The sequence below is a fragment of the Budorcas taxicolor genome, chromosome 10 (genome assembly GCF_023091745.1).
Source record: "Budorcas taxicolor isolate Tak-1 chromosome 10, Takin1.1, whole genome shotgun sequence".
Taxonomy (NCBI): Eukaryota; Metazoa; Chordata; class Mammalia; order Artiodactyla; family Bovidae; genus Budorcas; species Budorcas taxicolor.
Window position 1 is genome coordinate 56,867,031 of NC_068919.1, and position 20,393 is coordinate 56,887,423.

General features: G+C 39.8%; 1 protein-coding gene across 1 annotated transcript in view; it reads right to left on the reverse strand.

Moving 5' to 3' along the window:
• The window catches only part of TMOD3 (tropomodulin 3), a 93,881-nt gene extending 73,922 nt beyond the window's left edge, over positions 1 to 19,959 (reverse strand). The window contains exon 1 of the mRNA XM_052646944.1: positions 19,884 to 19,959. The gene's annotated coding sequence lies outside the window, so the exon portion shown is untranslated. The remainder of the gene's footprint in view (positions 1 to 19,883) is intronic.
• Positions 19,960 to 20,393: the final 434 nt, after the last annotated feature.

The following is a 20,393-nucleotide window of genomic DNA, read 5'->3' on the forward strand; positions in this document are numbered from 1 at the left end:
GAACTGAATATGGTTCACCATCCACAACTTGTTAAGTATCTGATTCAATATGTTTTGGTTAAAAAAATTCAAATCAACATTCCTTTTTCTTTCTCGTTTGGGCCTGGCTTCAAAAATAACCTGGAAACAATTTTAAAATAAGCTATCGCTAACATTTAAAGCATCTAAATCTGTCCTAGTTAGTGTCAGCCCTGAGTTTCAACTCTGCTGGTTTGAGGAACATCCCCTTTGATGGAGAAGGCTGGAGTAAAGAAAGTCCTTTATTCCTGGCATTTGCTAAAGCACAGGAATATCTGTCAGGAATACTGTGCAGCAGATTCCTCAACTGCAAGAGTTTAAAAGTCTCACAGGTCATTTCCTTTTTATGAGCTTATGATTCTAGATAACAGTATAACCAAAAAATGTACTTTGGACACCACTGTGTCCAAAATACTATGCATACCATATTTACCTTCTAAAATATAAAAACCATTTTATTTTAGGTGTATATAATGTGTATTACTTTTGCAGTAAATAAGACTTTTTTAAAGGAAATAATTGGATGTTAAATCTTCCTAGTCTGTTCACTACCTCTTCTATACCATGAAGCATAAAAGGCAGGGTGTTAAATAATGATTTTTGTGGCATTCATAGGATGCTACAGTTGACCCAGATGTGGGTACATCTGAGTGAGGAAGTTGCTCAGCACACAGAAGTTTGAGAAACTGGTAGTTGATTAGCCTGTGTAAAAGTTCCCTGGAAACTTACAACCTTCACTAAGTATGAGATTAGTTAAGCAGCTGTCTTTCTTGCCATTGTAACTGATGTTATCTTGATTTTTTTTTTTTTAATGAGGTCTATAGACTCACCTCAAAAGCACAAGGAAAGAATATAAAGTCTGGAGACTGAGGGCAGTCCAGAAAAACTTGTTAGGGCCAGAACAAAAAAGAGATTTAACTGGAAGCAGGTTACCCAGTGCGCCCTTAAGGGCAAAAGCAACCAGGTCATTTCTGTGACTATTAGGAGAAATACTTCATAGGTTATTCATACCACTTCAAAAACAATCTTTCAACAAGACTCTACTGAGAGACCTTGTGGCTCCCATGGGAGCACCCACTTCCTTTTATGGTTCAAAGTAGCCAAGCCAGCTCCCAGTTGTAGCCCACCTCCTCTCTATTCTTCGTGTAGCTGCAGCATCAGAGATCCAGGGCAAGGTCAGAGAGGAACCCACTCTATTTGGATGAATGCCACATCAACCACGCCCTTAGCAAACCCAGTTTATAAGTACCACATGTTTTCCAGTCTTCTTTTTGGTTTGTTTAACAGACTGGGTAAACGAGGAAATGTTCAAGCTTTTCTAAAAGTTACTGCAAACTCAAAAAAACCTTAAAATAGAAATGACATCATAAACAAGTCTCTCAGGGTATTAAGGTTACAGAGCTCTTTATCTCTGTTGGTTAACCTAAAGGATCCTTCTACCAGTCACACTGTGAGCAAAACCAAATATGAGGTGACTTGCAGGAAAAGCTTATCAGTGCTCAGCCATCAGTCAAAATGCTGCATCCACTCCAAGTATACAATGGAGAGACTGAGAGTTTTCTCTCTCTCTCTCCCAAGGGAAGTATTGCTATGACTCATTCTTCCTCTTGCAAGAATTTTCTTAATACACCGCGTTAGTAAGCAATGAACTAGACACTAAATCCTAAAATAAACTAGGCTAGATCTAAAAGAAATCATGCTGAGATCAAGTTGAGTTCTACGCAGCGAGCAAAAGGTGAACAGCAACATCTTTCCTCAGTCTCACCCTTTTCAATTTCCTGGGCTCCAGACCAGATTTTCTCCTTCATTCTGAAAAACTCCTTTTCAGCCTTACCAATTTCCCCATCTTCAAATCAGTAAATGTATTTGTATACATTTATTAAGTGCGAATTACACTTAATGTGCTGTCCAGGAGAAGGGAGACACTGGACGTAAGCAGGTAGGATATAGGGAGAGGAAAAGGATCATGAGAATGAAAGGAAAAGAATTTCAGATAATTCCATAAACAGATTGCTATTCTCTCTCCCCATTTTATGTTCCTCAAATTGGAATTTTTAAAAATTTATTTATTTATTTGAATTGGAGGCTAATTACTTTACAATATTGTGGTAGTTTCTGCCACACATTGACATGAATCAGTCACAGGTGTACATGTGTCCCCCATCCCGAACCCCCCTCCCACCTCCCTCCCCATCCCATCCCTCTGGGTTGTCCCACTGCACCGGCTTTGAGTGCCCTGTTTCATGCATCGAACTTGGACTGGTGATCTATTTCACATATGGTAATATACATGTTTGAATACTATTCTCAAATCATTCCACCCTTGCCTTCTCCCACACAGTCCAAAAGTCTGTTCTTTACATCTGTGTCTCTTTTAGTATCTCACATATAGGGTCTTCATTACCATCTTTCTAAATTACATATATATGCGTTAATATACTATATTGGAGTTTTTCTTTCTGACTTATTACTTCACTCTGTGTAATAGGCTCCAGTTTCATCCACCTCACTAGAACTGATTCAAATGCATTTTTCTTAATAGTTGAGTAATATTCCATTGTAAATATGTACCAAAGCTTTCTTATCCATTCGTCTGGTGATAGACATCTAGGTTGCCTCCCTGTCCTAGCTATTGTAAACAGTGCTGCAAAGAACATTGGGGTGCACATGTTTCTTTCAATTCTGGTTTCTTTGGTTTGTATGCTCAGCGGTGGGACTGCTGGGTCGTATGGCAGTTCTATTTCCAGTTTTTTAAGGAATTTCCACACTGTTCTGCATAGTGGCTGTACTAGCTTACATTCACATCAACAGTGTAAGAGGGTGCTTTTCTCCAGCACACTCTCCAGCATTCATTGTTTGTAGGCTTTTGCATAGCAGCCATTCTGACTGGCATGAGATGGTACCTCATTGTGGCTTTGATTTGCATTTCTCTGATGAGTGATGTTGAGCATCTTTTCATGTGTTTGTTAGCCATCTGTATGTCTTCTTTGGAGAAATGTCTGTTTAGTTCTTTGGCCCATTTTTTGATTGGGTCATTTATTTTTCTGGTATTGAGCTGCATGAGCTGCTTGTATATCAAACAGGATTTATTTAAAAATTTATTATTGGAGTATAATTGCTTTACAATGTGGTATCAGTTTTTGCTGTACACAAAGTGAATCAGCGATATGTATACATATATCTCCTCCCTCTTGAGCCTCCCTCCCACCCCACCCAACATCCCACCTTGCTAGGTCATCATAGAACAGTGAGTTGAGCTTCCTGTGCTAAACAGCATCTTCCCACTAGCCAGCTATTTCACACATGGTAGTGTATATATGTCAATGATAATCTCCAAATTTGCCCTACCCTTTCCTTCCCCTGCTGTGTCCACATGTCTTTTCTTCACCTCTGCATCTCCATTCCTGCCCTGCAAACAGGTTCATCTGAACCACTTTTCTAGATTCCATGTATATACATTAATATATAACATTTGTCAAACTGAAATCTAAAGATCATAAGAATCAAAGACATGGCAAAAATAGGGCATAGAGACCATAATATTCAACTGCAGATTTAATGATAAATGCAGATTCATACTCAACACTGTAAAGTTTTCTTCAGATACACTGCTGAGCTCTCTCAATATGCCAGTGTGGTGACCAGCAAGCAGGGCACACAGTGAGAGTAAATCTGATTCTCCCTCAGACCCTCTCTTGCCACTTTCCATCGTAAGAGTACAGCCCAGGTGGTACATTAGAATGAACCCAACACTGGGATGTCTCTTCACTTCTCCTTCTCCACTCCCTTTTAACATCCACAGGTATGTACAACCCTATCCTACAGCAATGCTATGTATCAATAATTGTGCCACAGAAAAGGATTAAGAAGTGCAATGTTCACTGTTTAACTGAAAATGTGTTTCTATAGAAAAATATACCTCTGAATGAGGAAACTATCCTGGGAGAAATCCACTATTCTCAACAAAATGTGACTATATGAAGATGTACATAAGTGTTGCTAGCAATACTTGCAGACCTGCTGATAAACATTTTTAATAAGGCATCAAAATACTTTGTGTGAAAGCTGTCCCAGCATTCGCGAGACTTAAAAAAGTGAAGGTTTTGGTAAAACATGGGACAAAGTGCTCTAAGGAATTATTAGAACTAACCTAAGTCATCAAAATAAGCCCATATCCATAACATACACACAGAATACAGCTACTATTGTTATCTGTGTTGTGTACTGTGATATTTGTATCTGTAATTACAAAATAATGCACAATCTTGCCCAAAATGTCAACTAGTACAGGTGATAAATCGGCTAGTGTTTTAATCCTTCCAGACCAGATTTTGTTTTGAACCAACAATCTCTAATAAAATTCATTCTTTCTAATAAAATTCTACTTTCCCTGCCTTTTTTGGAGGAGAGGTCTGGTTGGATTGTAATGAGGATAAGATAGCAAGTTTTAAAAGTTTAATAGGAAAACTTTTCAGTCTTAAAAATAAGTGAAAAGAAAGTTCTCAGTTTTAGCTAGACTATAACTCAAGTCCCCTTTCTGTCCTAGAATGAGGAAAATTTTATTTCTAAACTGCATGATGAAAACTTCTGAGTCTTTCCTGAAGATACAACAGACTATGACAAATTGAAGTACTGGGTTAGCAAAAAAGTTCCTTGGGTTTTTAAGTAAAAATAAAAGATACATTATTCATTTTCACCAAGAACCTCATTGAACAACATATTCACCATTTTGTTTCACTACCTTCTGTCATTTTTCAGGGAACTTCATAATTCCATCTTTCTAAAACATTTTATCTTTTTGAGCAAAGAACTGTTCCAGGCACTTTTTACAGTCTTCCAGAGAATTGAATTTTTTTCCATTTAGAGAACATGGTAAAGACCAAAATAAATGGAATCTGAAGGTACAATGTCTGGTGAATAGAACAAACGAATCAGAACTTCCCAGCCAAGCTGTGATAGTGTTTGCCTAGTCATTAAAGAAACATGCAATCTTCTGTTATCTTGACAGAAGATTTTGGGTTTTCTGTTGACTAATTCTCGACACTTCTCATAGAGTGCTGCTTTCAGTTGGTCTAACTGGGAGCAGTACTCGTTGGAACGAATCGTTTGGTTTTTCAGAAGGAGCTCATAATAGAGGACTCCCTCCCAATTCCACCATGTACACAATATCAACTTCTTTAGATGAAGACTGGTCTTTGGTGTGGTTGGTGGTGGTTCACTGCACTTCCCCACGATCTGTCTGTTCCACATTATTGTACAGTATCCAGTTTTCATTGCCATCACAATTTGTTTTAAAAACAGAACATTCTCATTATGTTTTAGAGAATCACATGCAGAAATACAAGGTTTTCACTTAACTTATGCAAAAACCATTAACATAACCACCAATAAACATAACCAAGCTGGTGCAAATGATTCTCAATGCTTGATTCGGATGATTTGAGTATGTTGGCTATCTCCCACATGGTATAATGTTGACTGTTCTATTTGATCACTATCAATGTCAATTGACTGGAGCACTGTTCAGTGAGAAATTTCCACCATGACACTTTGCAAACCACTTTTGACATGTTCAATCATAGTACTTTCTCCATACGCTGCACAAATCTTTTTTCGCATTTTAATTGTTTTTACCTTTCTTGAAATAATATAGCATAATATGCTGAAAATGCTTTTTTCCTTCCACCTTCAATATTAAAATGGCTACATAAAAACTGACCTATTTTTTCTTTTTTTTAAATGCCACACTGATAATAACAGCTGTCACAATACAATCTAACAAAACTGTCTTAAATGAAGTTAAAGACCACCAAGCACAACTAGAGCCATGGTATGGAAAAAAATAAGCGAACTTTTTGGCCAACCCAATACTTAATAGAATCCACTTATCCCTCAAGGAGAAAAAAACAAACACAAACCAAAAAATACAGAAAGAAATCCACAATTCTTGGGGAGAGAAAAGCTTAGCATTTAGTTCCAAACATTGGGGGTCAGTAGATCCATGGATTTAAGGGCTCTGTGACTTTGAGCAAGTTACTTCCCTTCTCAGTTTTTCAGGCTAGATGAGGAATAACCAAAATATGTCCTAGTTCTGACAATAGACTCCTCCAGGTCCAGACACAGCAAATCAAACAGCCTTCTCCCAGTCAGCGGAAACTCTGCCTCAGTCTTCAGGCAGCCACTACCACCAGAAGAGAAGTGGCAAAGGGGTGAGGCCCATTAACTTCATTCCCAACTCCAACGCCCTCAGGTCTCTGCTAGCTCTACTGTCTGTGATCTTACAGGAACACTAACCTAAACTTGGGGGGAAAATAGTAACTTGCCCTTATCGCTGTCAAGATGAACAATGTATAAGTAGAAAGGGAAAATATGAGCGCTGAATCATGCTAGGTAAGCTCAAAAACCATACAGTGAAACACTTTAGGAAAGTGACTTGGAAAACAAGAACAGATTAGACAACAAAAAAGTAAATAACGAAGTCAAACATGGGCCTATGCTGTTATGCACTAGAGAAGTTAAAGTGAAATGACCACATTAATAAATGCTTTCTTGGAAAGTTGCCAAATCAAGCAAATTTTTACAGATCATTTCCTATTTTCCCATAATAAAATTAGAAATGGTTCTATGAAAACATGAATTCCCAATACATAATAAATCATAAGAATGAATGCAAAAGAATTTTAATCACAAAATTAAATACAAATTTTATTAATACAGTAAAAACGCTGAAGTATAGAGCAGCATATGCACTTCTGCCTTGTTATGTCATTTTTTCTTTTTAAAATAAATTTACAAGTAACTTCTGTCTCTATTTCAATTAAAATTTAAAACCAAGACACTCAAAAATAGGACAGTACTAGAAGATATTAGGGAAAAGACTTTAGAACAAGGAAAACAGACTGGGAAAACAGATTTAGAATCTAGGAAAGAGGCGTTTGGGAAACAGGCTTCATAAATGCTTTAGTTTCAGAAGGTGATAGTCTAAGAAATTTTAGAGGAGTCACTCAATCCCATTAATTCATCCATGTCCATCCCTCAAATCTGGCACTTTTCTCTATTACTACAAAAAAGACTGATGGTAAACAAATGATCCCTAGGATCACTCAAGTTTTAAAAATACGGGCCTGGGGACCAACTCTGGAAGGGCTCAGAAGGACCAGAGACAAATCAGAGAACTAAAGAAACAGGGAGAGTGCGCACTAGATCCCCAGCGGCCCCTTTTGAGTTCTGTATCACGCACATGTAATTCTTAATTTGAACAACAAATGAGTCATTCATTATACTTTGCAGTTGTGTATGAAAGACAGTGACAAATACTGCCTCTGAGTTTATGCATGCCAGAACAAAAAGTTTCATTAAAGAGTACTATTAAAAGAATTTCAGAACATTAAGAGGAAAACCTAACAATTCATGAGACCAATAGTAAAAATCATTTAAAGAGATACATAATTATCAATTCTCCAAAGCTCCAGAAGCTTGGGACCAAAGGCCCTATGTAATTAAAACTCAAACTGGGAAGGGGCCAGTTTTGGGCTGTTTTTCTCTAAGGAAACATCAAGAGAAATCACTTTAGCTTTTCCAAAGTTCTGTGCAGGCCTTTAAAGACTTCTGTTTCTGGACTCTGCCTCTTCCCAGGAACGGTTCCAGTACCTAGGAAAATTTCTGGAGTCTCATAAAGAGGGGAAGTGAAAACAATGCTTTACCAAGCCCTCTTTCCTAGGGACAAATGAACTCCTTGCCTGACGTAAGCTTTTGCTTTCCTGCTCTAACGATCTTGATCACAGTCACCCAACTACGCTTCCTGAAACAGTGCTTCTACATTACACTTGTTTGCTTAGAATTAATTTTTATTTGTTAATGGTTTGTATTTTGACAGTTTCTTGGGTGATTTTGCTAAAACTCCACCTTTCTACTTTTTAACTAAGGATTGTTAGGTATCTTCAGCCCTAATCAAGCTGGCTCAAGGTCACACAAATATCCTAAAGTTCCCCTTTACATCTGTGCCTCATTTGTTGCCCCAAATGGACTGCACTTCTCTTCAACAATCCTCCCTACCCCAGTGCCAAATTTCACTTCTCCATCCTATCCACATTTGCATACCCTTCAAAGATTAGCTCAAGTCCATCTTCCTCAAAGCCTTTCCTAGCTCCTCCCAGCCTACTTGGCCTCTTTTCCACTCTGAAGGTTAACAACGCTCAAGATAAACCACACCATTTAGCCCCAGCACTTTCATTAAGTGTCTGGTGCCCTACCTGCTATGAATGCATGCTCCCCTTGGGCTGTGCCTTACTCCTACATGGTGAAGTATTTCATACATAACATTGGAGAAATAGCACACGTGTGACTTTTAGGGATACCACTCATTTTACCCTAATCAGTTTCAGGAGACCAGGGACACACCAAGCTTTGCCATAGCAATTAATTTTCAGACTAACATAGACAAACTGTTATGTCTGGAGAGGCACATGCCTACAATTTACATAACATGTCTTGATGTCTCAAGGGGTAGTATTAGGGTATAATTCTCATCAGGTGAAGAATACCTAACAGGAAAGAATGAGGAATACCTAAGAGGAAAGAATCCCTCACTTAATGCCAAAAAGGAGCCATTCTTCAAGAAAATAGCACTATCGTAACACTTTGACTTTGTGTCCCAAGCATAGAGAACGTCACTGTTAATGAGATACTATGGTATCCCAAGTGAATAACTGAAGCAATGACCAACAGATGGAGACATGTAAGTAACCACTTGGCAACCAGGAGCAAGATCACACAGCCCACCCACCACAAGTGATCTCAGGAACAAAAAGGGAGAAGGCCAAGATGACTATCCTCCTATAGACTAAAGACAGCACTCAATATTTTTTGAGAAGAGAAAGTTATTTGCTGTTACTGAATCGTACACTTAAAGCAGATAAATTTTATGATACATAAATTATGCTTCAGTAAAACTGTTTAAAAAACTTTGGGGTGACTTGAGCTGGAGTACTTGCTTGGGGTGAAGCATCTAACAGTCCTGTAAGGAGAGGGTACCACAGATTTTTATTGGAATTTCAAGACAGAAGGCACAAAACCTTTGGTGCAAAAGCTGAAAATTTTCATCATATTATGATAGTAGAGCTTCCAATAAATAATAAAAATTATCAAAATATAGTCTTTGAGAAATACATACAATAAAAACCAAACCATATAAAACTAATGAAATAGAACTGTTCAGCTAGTGGGGATAGTTTTGGAGAAAGGAGAAATGGAAGGGGTGGGGTGGAAAGAAAGACTAATATTTAAGACTGTTGATAGTTGGAAAAAAGCAGAAGTGATGAAAGAAAGGAAATCTTAGAAATCATTGCTATTGGTCAAGAAGCTTGGTTTACTGTCCCCAAGGTCATAATGTCTGCCTTGGCATACGTTCTTTTATAAAGGGCTAAGGGACATTTTTCCTTTAACAGCAAACAAAGGAAATCAAGAAAGCCACATAGAAAGGAGTAGAGGCAACTTAATTTAATGCAGAGAAGGGGAGGAGGTTACTAAGAGCTTAGTATAAGACCCAAAACAGGAGTTTAGGATAATATTCAAATAGACACTTATGATGCCAACTATAAACTAAAATTTTTAAGAGTTAGAATAAGACTGTCTATATCTTCTTACATCTTAGAAACAAATTTCTTTCATTAATCTGAGTTCTCAGATTAACAAAGAGGCCACATGTCATACTCCAACATAATGAAGAGAAAAATAAAGGAATGATTTTTATTTGCATACCTGTTATGTGTCAGCTACTTTCGCAAATACATCTCTTCATAGCAAAATATTTAAAATATTGCTATCCCCATGTCATAGATGACGAAACTGAGGCTCAGGAGTCTGTCCAAGGATACATAACTTGTTTCTCAACAATGAGATGTGAGATTTGAACCTGACCCTAAAATCCATTTTTTACACTCTATCACGCTGCCTTTATAAAATACTTGCTACCATGTTTTTACTTTTATGTTACTACACACCACATACTAACAGAAGCAAGTTGCTGAAACAGCAGTAATTGGCAACAAGAAGCCACAGCTGGAGGCAAAGAGAAAAGTGTGGGACAATTTAATATAACTACCCCCAAACTGCCAACAACCTCAGAAGGCAAATCAGTAGCACAGAATACCTGATGCACAAGCGTATGCATGTTCAGCTGAACACAATGAACTCTGAATTCTATGTCCTCCAAATCATCTTAAAAGAATTTAAGACCAGGAAGAGCTTTATAATGCATTTTACCAAAAATGACATTTTAAATAGATTTTTAAAAAGAACTTAGTCTTCTTACAGATAGTTCACTTTGCAAACTTGGGCAAGCTAGTTAGTGACCTTTTGTCTCTGTTTTCTCATCTGTAAAATGAGAATAATAATAGTACCTATCTCAGGCAGCTGATATATTAATTCATCAAATGAATTCATCTAAATCAAAACAGTTCTTGACACAGAGCAAATGTTCGATAAATTTTGGCTAATAAAGTCATTATCTTCAAAGTTCATTTTAAAGGAATACCTTCATTAGTTCATGCTAGGTAAATGAGATATCATACTGAGATCCATATAATCCAAGTAATTAACTGAAAATTCTGGGTGAGAGCAATGAAGACTAAAAAAAGATTATAAAAAAGTGAGAGATGACAAATGTACAAAGAAAGCAGTACAAGAGAGATGTTAAGTCACCACTTTGCCTACACTTCTATCAACATATATCTCATAATATAATCAGTTGCTTAATATCTATTTTCTTCATAGGCCAAGAGTCTTTTAAGGGCAGGTACTTATTTTTATATTATCAGCTCAGTACAGGGCTTGCAGCATAGCAGATACTAAATGTATAACAAAATTAGAAGGGAGTGGGACTCAGTAAGATTTGAGATCAATGATGGGCATACCTGATTTTACCAGTCCTAACAGGACTGGCGGAAGAGTCAGTAAAAACTTATTCCGTTCAGTTCAGTTGCACAGTTGTATCCGACTCTTTGCGACCCCATGAATTGCAGCACGCCAGGCCTCCCTGTCCATCACCAACTCCCGGAGTTCACCCAAACTCATGTCCATCGAGTTGGTGATGCCATCCAGCCATGTCATCCTCTGTCGTCCCCTTCTCCTCCTGCCCCTACTCCCTTCTAGCATCAGAGTCTTTCCCAATGAGTCAACTTATTATCACTTTTTATTTAATTGATTATCAATATTCTACTCCTCTATTCCTTCTGAACTAGGAAATACATTTCAAAAATGTTTAAAAAATAGTTAATTTGCTCTAAAATGAGAAATCTTTCAAGTGATGATGATAAAACAAACTTTGATAATTTATTTTTAATATTAAAAATACTGCTGATTTGCCTGTTATGCCCCAAAGTTAATTCTAATGGTCAGAAAGTGGAAAGTGAAGTTGCTCAGTCGTGTCCGACTCTTGCAACCCCACGGACTGCAGCCTACTAGGTTCCTCCGTCCATGGGATTTTCCAGGCCAGAAGTCATAGCAATAAACTGATCTAAATAGACACACCTACTTTTTAGTTGTCAATCTGCCAGATGAAGTGCAGATACAAAAACACAATGACCTCCGGTACCAAAGTAAGCATGGCTGGGGATGACCAAGCCTAAACCCCCTTGTCTGAGACCTCCCTTACCTCAGGCCTTATGAAGCACACAGCCATAACAATGCCTCCTTCCTCACAGATGTTCATACAGGGAATACCCCAGCCTAAGAAAGACAGATCAAATCCATCTTCAGGAATCTGAAAAGCTGAGAAACAAAACCTAAATTGAGAGATCATGTATCATCCAGTCTAGTCTGGAGGTAGCCTCATAGCAAGCCAAAGTCACAAATTAAGCTGAAGCTAAGGGGGAAGCAGAAGCCAAAGGAAAACAGAGAAAGTCAGGAGGGGATGGAGCAGGGCTGGGACATTTGCCCCAGGTGTAAGATTTAAGAGGGCACCAAGAGACTCAGTTACAAAGACAGACGATATTTTTAAAAATCCAAATTGGAATGGAGTGGAGGCACAGAAAGAAGCTGAAGAGAGCCCATGCAAACTGTTCAGAGGGAGGAAGGACAGGGGCTTTCCAAGTGCCTGCTCTGGGTTCCAGCTGTAGTTCGGTGCAAGGAGCTCAGGCGCCTTAACTGGGTAACACCCACTATAACTCCCAGCCTTTCTGCCATACCTTTGAGTAAGCTAGCTTAAGCGGGTAGTGTTCTGAGACCTAAGAACCCTGATTGATAAACTCTGTTTTGGGAAAATGAGACATGCACATAAAGCTTTTGTGTGTGTGTGTGTGTTTTTAAATCAAGGCAATATATAAATAACTGACAAAAGAATGGTACCAGCAATTAGTGCTACAGAAGTTCAGAGATCACTGTGGGTGATCAGGGAAGGATCCTGTATCCAGATAGCAGGGCGGAGCTATATTTGAAGCTAGAAGATCAAAGTACATGTTAAAAAGGGATGGGAGGAGGATGAGCAGGGAACCAGAGAAAGGAAAGGAAGAAACTTAAAGGGGAAGATGTGATCCTCACATACTCTGTAGTACAGCCACAAAGTATGTTTACTTTATGGTTCCCTGCTCTTCTGCCTCCAGCCCTCAGATAACACTGCTCATTACACCTGAAATGTCCTTTCACCCTCTGCTCATGTTGAGATCTGTTCTTTCAGGGACCAGTTCAAACATTTCTTTGTATCTGACTCAGAAGGAGTTATAAGCCAGAACTCCTATTTAGCAGTGGGAAAAGATAGACAAGAGGAAATGGCAGATGGGAAGGCTAACTAAGAAGCTGAATGCAGTGACAAGAACTGTACCCTGGTGGAGAGCAAATGATGTCTTAGGGGAGAATAGGAGGCGAGACTCTTTGACAAAGAGGACTAACAGGGGCTCAAAAGTGGCAAAGCAAAAGCAGGTGTAGCTGCACAGAGGGCTTGGCAGAGATAAAAATGTGTAAATCCGCCAAGGTCCATTTCGGTGTATGGTTCTACCATCTTCTCTAAGATACTATAGTTCCTTGGGACAAACAAATGGAGGGGGTAGACTTTTAAATAATCCTTTACTGATTTTTCCTAATCATAATAATCTTGCTTCCCTACTTCCCCACTCCCCCATCCCAACCACCCCTCCAATCCCACCTTCAAGCCAAGCAAAGTAGCCCAGAGGCCATTATGACAAAGGCAGGGGGAGGGGGGAAGAACAGTTCTTTAAGAATACTAACTTGGGTTAATAATCACCCACCATGAACAAAAATAAATCCTGGGGTTGTACCAAATCTAAGCTAACTACAACAATCTTACCTACAAGTCTATGAAAGTGAAAGTGTCCAACTCTTTACAACCCCGTGGACTGTAGCCTACCAGGCTCCTCCGTCCACGGGATTCTCCAGTCAAGAATACTGGAGTGGGTTGCCATTTCCTTCTCCAGGGGATCTTCCCGACCCAGGGATCAAACCTGGGTCTCCCACGTTGGAGGCAGACGCTTTAACCTCTGAGCCAATATATTGATACATATTAAATAATACAAACATCAGATGACTGCTACTGATTTAACAGATTGAAAGTTTCAGGAAGTGTTTTAACACCAGGAGAAAATACTTGAAATAAACTCAACTTGCCATCAGTTCTCATTCACTCTTGTCCACTCATGCCTCCCTCCCAGCTTACCATATTTTCACCAGTGTTCTCACATGTGCTTCAGGAATTATGTTCACATGTGCGTGCCTGTAGTGCTATTAGTGCTTAGATGTGTCCAGATATGAAACTGTTACTTTTAAAGAGTAATCTCTGTGCATCAATTACCTTAGAGTTTAAGTGTGTCTTGGTGTGTTTGTGTTCCTCCCTCAAACAGTAGGTTTAAGTTTTTGAGCACACATACCCGAGGGAGTGTCTCTCTCTACAGGTCAAAAAGGGTGCATGTCTGTGGAGGAACCTAGCCTGTGGCACAATTCTCAAAGTGAATTATTAAAAGGGTGAAATAAAAAATAGAAAACAAGCAAAAAGAGGAAAAAAAAGAAAGAGTATAAGGGCAAAAGAGGTCCGTTCCATTTATATAAAATGTCCAGAACAGGCAAATTCACAGACAGAAAGTGCAACAGTTACCTATGGCTAGGGGGGTTGGGAGAAAGTGGGTAGTGACTACTAATGGGCATGGGGTTACTTTTTGATGTGATGAGAACGTTCTAAAATGAATGTGGTGACGGTTACCCAACTCTATGAATATACTGAAATCCACTGTCTTTTATACTTTAAGTGAGTGAACTGTAGGCTGTTGTTCAGTTGCTCAGTCGTGTCTGACTCTTTTCGACCTCCTGGACTGTAGCACACCAGGCTTCCCTGTCCTTTACTATCTGCCCAAACTCATGTCCATTGAATTAGTGATGCCATCCAACCATCTCATCCTCTGTCGTCCCCTTCTTCTGCCTTCAATCTTTCCTATCTTCAGGTTCTTTTCCTACAAGTCGGCTCTTTGCCTCAGGTGAACTGTATATGTGAATTATATTTCAATAAAGCTGTTATACATTAAAAAGAAAAAGAATAAGGAAACCAAAGTTGTCCTGCATTTCCATGGAAGGGTAACCCTATCTTCGAAAATTTCAACTGTCTTCTACTTCAGTTTCAATCAAGCTTTAGTTTCAAGATTTCCCACTGCTAAGTCCCTTAGTGGTCTCATCTCCATCTCCAGCTTTGTTAGTCTTGTACTAACAAGGGTGACCGACATACAGAACACGGTGTCCACTGGTTACCACAGAAAAGGACATGTACACTATGATTTCAACCATACAAAAATATGTATGTGGATGAACAAAGCCTGGAAGGAAGGAAATGAGAAAAAACAAAATAGTTATATTAGAGTAATATGATTAAGGTGATGTTCTTTTTAAAATGTTACAGTATTGCGTTATCAGTCAATAAAATCTGATAATCTGATAGCCAAGAAAAAAGAACCAACCTTGGAAATTGTTTCAAGACAAATTCAGAAACTGTATGGCAAAAAGGATTGGACTGAAGTAGTGTAGCAGAAAGATGAAAACTACAATGCATGGGTTATATATATATATGTGTCTATGTGTATATATATGTGTGTCAGTCGCTCAGTTGTGTCCGACCCGTGGACTGTAGCCCACCAGGCTCCTCTATTCATGGGAATTTCCAGGCAAGAATAATGGAGTGAGTTGCCATTCCCTTCTCCAGGGGATCTTCCCGACCGAGGGACTGAACCTGGGTCTCCTGCGTTCCAGGCAGATTCTTTACCATCTGAGCCACCAGGGAAGCCTTATACATGTGTGTGTGTGTGTGTGTGCACGTGCGTGCTGAACAAAGGCAGGTGCCTTCCTGCTTTCTTCCACAGAAGAGAGTATAGAGATTAACAGACCAATCATGTAACTTAAACAGGGGAACTTACTGGTAAGAGTATCAAAACCAATTACATGTACATGCAGATCCTCCAAGTTTATAAAGGGTATATTGGCTTTCCTCACTCTGAAAAGATGGCTGGCCTCGGGACCATTCCTTGACCCCACTGAATGCTTTCTATATTAACACAATACTGAGCAGCCTCAGGGCTTCCCTGGTGGCTCAGAGGGTAAAGTGTCTGCCTGCAATGCTAGAGACCCGGTTCTATCCGTGGGTCAGGAAAATCCCCTGGAAGAGGAAATGGCAACCCATTCTAGTATTCTTGCCTGGGAAATCCCATGGACAGAGGAGACTGGTGGGCTAAGTCCAGGGGGTGGCAAAGAATCAGACACACTGAGCATGCAAGCATGCAAAGCACTCAACATCCTTAATCATCAAAAAAAAAAAAAAAGGCAAATTAAAAGCATAGTGAGGTACCATTTTATATCCTTTAGTATGACTAAAATAAAAAGAGCTGATGGCACTAAAATTTGGCGACATTTAAAATTAAAATTTGGCAACTAGAACTCACATAAACCACTCTGGAGACCTGTTTGGCAACTTTTTAATAAAATTAAATGTACATCTTACCCTATGACTCAGTAAATCCACTCTTAGGAACTTATAAAGAGAAATAAAACACTTATCCGCACAAGACTCATAAAATGTTCATAACAACTTTATTCCTAACAACTCACATCTAGAAATAGCCCAAATATCCATCAAGAGGAAATGAGATACACAAACTGGAGTATATTCATACAATGGAATACTATCCATCAGTAAAAGAGAAACCACTGATACAACCTACCATGATACACACAACACTGACAAATCTCAGAAGCATTATGTTACCATTTATGTCAAGTCCAAGACTAGGCAAAACAAACCTATAGTGTCAGAAACAGGGAGTAAGAAAGTGGTGGGCTTTGGAGAATGTGTAAAGGAAACGGCTGGAAAGGGCATGAGGGTACTTTCTATGGTGATAAAAATATGTTCTATCTCACTAGTAGAAGTTACAGTGTATAAAATGGACAGAATTCCTTGAACTGGATACTGAAGATGTGTGCATTCCATAGAATGTGAATTATACCTCAGTAAAAATATATATATGTAATGTAGTACTCTGCTTCAAGACAGTAATGATTTTGTTTCAAATGAAATTTTAGAATACCACACACATGTTCAATTACTTGCTATTCACCTCTCTATTCCTTCGTTATTGTAAACCACCTAATGGATTACAGATGCCTATAGGTATACAGATCAAAAGTATATGTGTTCATGTTCTGGTTTCATTAACGTCAAATCAACTTTGACTATTCACAAATTTCAATACATGCCTAATGGACTGTGAGAAGTTCAGTAAAATTTTGTTTTCTAATATGATTTTATAGTTGTCATTTTAGAGGGTCTGAAATAAAACTGAGAACGGAAAAGGCAGCCTGGCAAACCCAAAGAATAAGGCTCTCAACTACTTCAATCAAGACAGTCAAGTATGTTTAAATTTAAGGACAATTGAAAAGCATGAAGAATAATTTGCCAGGTAATTTGATCTTTAAAAGATAACATATCTTAAATAACAACAGCAGTGTACATCACACAGACACCTAAAACTCACTGAGACCTTTTCTACTGTTATCACTGAGTCCTCCTCCGTGCCTCTATCCAGGTCTGTTTCCATCTTCACCACCTCTTACCCTCCACAGGACAGTGCTCAGATCTAACTGATTTTCATAAAGCCACCTCACTCCAGATTCCAAATAAATAAACTTATGAAGTTGCACTCTATTCTATGTAGATATATCATAAATACATTCAAACAGTATAGAGAGTATAGCCTAGGGGAATGCAGATGATCACTTAGTGGGAAAAAGATGACTTCATTTGTTACCTACTCCCATGACTGTTGAAGATCTCTCCCTCTGAAATCCTACAGCATGTTTTTATTCCCTACAGACAAGCTTACAGTGCTCTGAACTATAAACAAGTACACATGCCTAATCTCGGAGACAGCAGACTCTTACACAAAAAAAAGTATCTTCTATGTCTGTATTCACCAGAAGCCTAAGACAGGGTCTTGTACAGGTGGGGGCAAAACACATGTTGAATCAGTGAATTACCTAATTAATGTGAGTGAAAACATGTGAGGGTGAAAGAGGAAGAGAGATGGGAAAAAAATACAACAAAGAGAAAGGAGAAGGGAAGGAGCAAGAGAGAAAAAAGAAAGGGAGAAACCTTATTAAGGAAATTATTTTTGTTAGAAGGATTATTATTTTTTAATAATGAAAGAGAGTTGGAAAAAGCCATTGCTATGCATCTCATATCACAGCTATTAGCACTGGTCTTTCAACTGTCATTATAAACACCCTAAAACATCTCTCAGCCCTTCATATTCAAAGTGTCATCTCCCAATGCAACTACAGTACTGCCTATCTGACCAGAAGATACAAAAGCCCCACTTCAAACCTACCAGACACTGGGTAATTTATAGTGAGAAGAGCCACTCTACCCCATTCAAGTCCTTTCTGTTGTGATGAATCTGTGTTTCATTTAAATAAACCAGCAGCTGAAAGTTGAAAAATCTGATTAGAGGAACCTGAGCACTGTAACTGGATTTGACCTGTATTTAGCTTTAGGTGAAGTTATTCATTGCAGAGTTATTTGACCTGGAAGATATACCACAAAACTTTGGAATTAGTCATAACAACACACACACAAATTGAGCATTATTAGGTCAGTGACATCCTAAAGAACTATTTTTGTTCCTTCATGCCTAGTACAAAGGCTTGGAATGACAGGTGTGCCCAATGTTTCCTGAATGAACAAAATGCATTTTTAAAGTCAGGTATTTAGGGCTGATAATCTTGGGGTCATCTGGCCGAACAACCTCATTTTAAAGATGAGCAAACTAGAAATCCTGAGAGCTTTGAAAGCAAGCAAGCTAAACAAGCCAAAATACACTGCATCTGACATTTTCCCTTTTTCTTCCTTTCCTAGAAATGTGTTAAGTGATTCTAAGTATTCTAATAAAATAACTTTGGCTCTTAAAGAAGTGAGACAGTTAAAAAAAAAAAAAAGGTGCCAAAGGACTTCCCTGGTGATATAGTGGATGAGAGTCCGTCTCCCAAGGCAGGGGAAATGGGTTCGACCCCTGATAGGGTAAAATTCCACAGGCGGTGTGCAACTAAGCCTGAGAGCCACAAATACTGAGCCTGTGTGCTGCAAAGTCGCCTGGCCTTTTAACCTGTGTCACCGAAATGAGAAGTCCTCCCACCCAAGGAAGAATAACAGCCCCCCAGCCCCCGTTTGCCACAACTAGAGAAAGCCTGCCTGAGGCAATGAAGATCCAGAACAAGCAAATAAATAAAACTTTTAAAAGGTGCCTAGGACTAGGAAGGAGAGACTAGCAAAGGCAAATGAGGTTGAAGAAAATTATTTTTCTAAGCCCAATATATTTTTGGACAGGCCAATTAATTAATAAATTTAATCTGAAAAAGTAATCTGAAGGAATTCTCAGAAAAAAGAAACACGAGGTGCATGAAAATGTTACAAACCAAGGGAGACCGCACATAACTAGCTTAAATCTCCACAGGCTTATTTCCTGTTCAAGTACGACCTCCTGGGATTACGTTTTACTGCAATGTTCATTACCAGATGACTTTTGGTTTTAAGAGAAGCCAAGGGCAAGTTGGAAATGCGATTCTGAACTAAACATAAAAAAAAAAAAACAAACAAAAACAAACAAAAAAACCCCCCATGTCTGTTCTCAGTTGTTTGTAATGAGAATGCAAGCTTGCAGAGGTAACACCCCAATTTCTGTAAGCAAAAATATAACGACCCAGTCACGTCCTCAAAACAAACCAACGTACAAACTTCACAGCCGGATCCAGCTGTCCTGCATGGGAGCCAGGAACTTATTCTAAGTGCAAATAGATCAAAACGGGGAACGCAAGACAAGCCAGATTTCAATCAAAAAGGAAAGGGTGTGCCCTGCTTTTTTTTTTTTTTTCTTTCCAACTTTCACCAAGCAGAAATCAAATCTTTGAAGGAGTCTTGGTGAAAAAAACCTTTAGACGCTAGTCCCCCGAGCTACAGCCCGGCGAGGGGGGAAAGGGCAGGCACCTCGAGCTCTCACGACAGCGGCCCGCGCGAGCTCCAGCCCGGCGGGGAAGGGGCCGGTCCCGAGCCCCGCGAGGCCGGGCCCCCGAGTGATTCATCAGCAACTCGGGGTTCGCGCGCCTCCACAGCGGGCGACGCCCCAGCACGTCCCACGGCTGCTACCCCGGCCCGTCAGCTCTGAAGCAGCCCCCAGCGTCCCCTCGCTCCCCGAGTGGGATCCGTAGGGAAGGAGATCGCAAGCCGGGCGGCTGGAAAGCAGTAACCTCTCCCGCCTCAGCCACCATGGCCGGTGCGACTCCCTGCCCGCGCCCGCAGACGGCCTTCCTGGAAAGCACCGGGCTGGGCTTACCTGACTGGCGTCCGCTGCGGCCACCGACCTCTTTCACAAACCTGCGGGGACTGCCTGCCGCTCGGTTCCCAGTACCCGCCCGTCCGCCTGCGTCCGCCTCCCAGGGAGTGGTCGGATCCACCCGCCGGCGTTCCCCCAACTCGACGGCGCTGGTTCCCACTCCGCCCCCAGACGCGCGTGCGCACTCCCAGGTCGAGGAGGCATCCTGGGAGTTGTAGTCCGAGCGAGGAGGGCGCGACTCGGCGAAACCCTGGTATTTTCTATTTGATGGACGTTGAAAGAGGCTGAGAATGCCAAGACTTAGCATCAGCCCGAGGAAACGTCCTCTGCTCGTGGAATTATCTACCTTGGACCCTTTGGGAGCTATAAACAGGAGCTAAAGGCTTATTAGTATAGATTTCCTTTTTTACTTTGACTTTTAGTCAAGAGGGACTCAAGGCAGGACTTGTATGCTTGGTTGCTAATGTGAGAACATGACTTTGAATCCTCTAAATTTTTTGTGAAAAACTG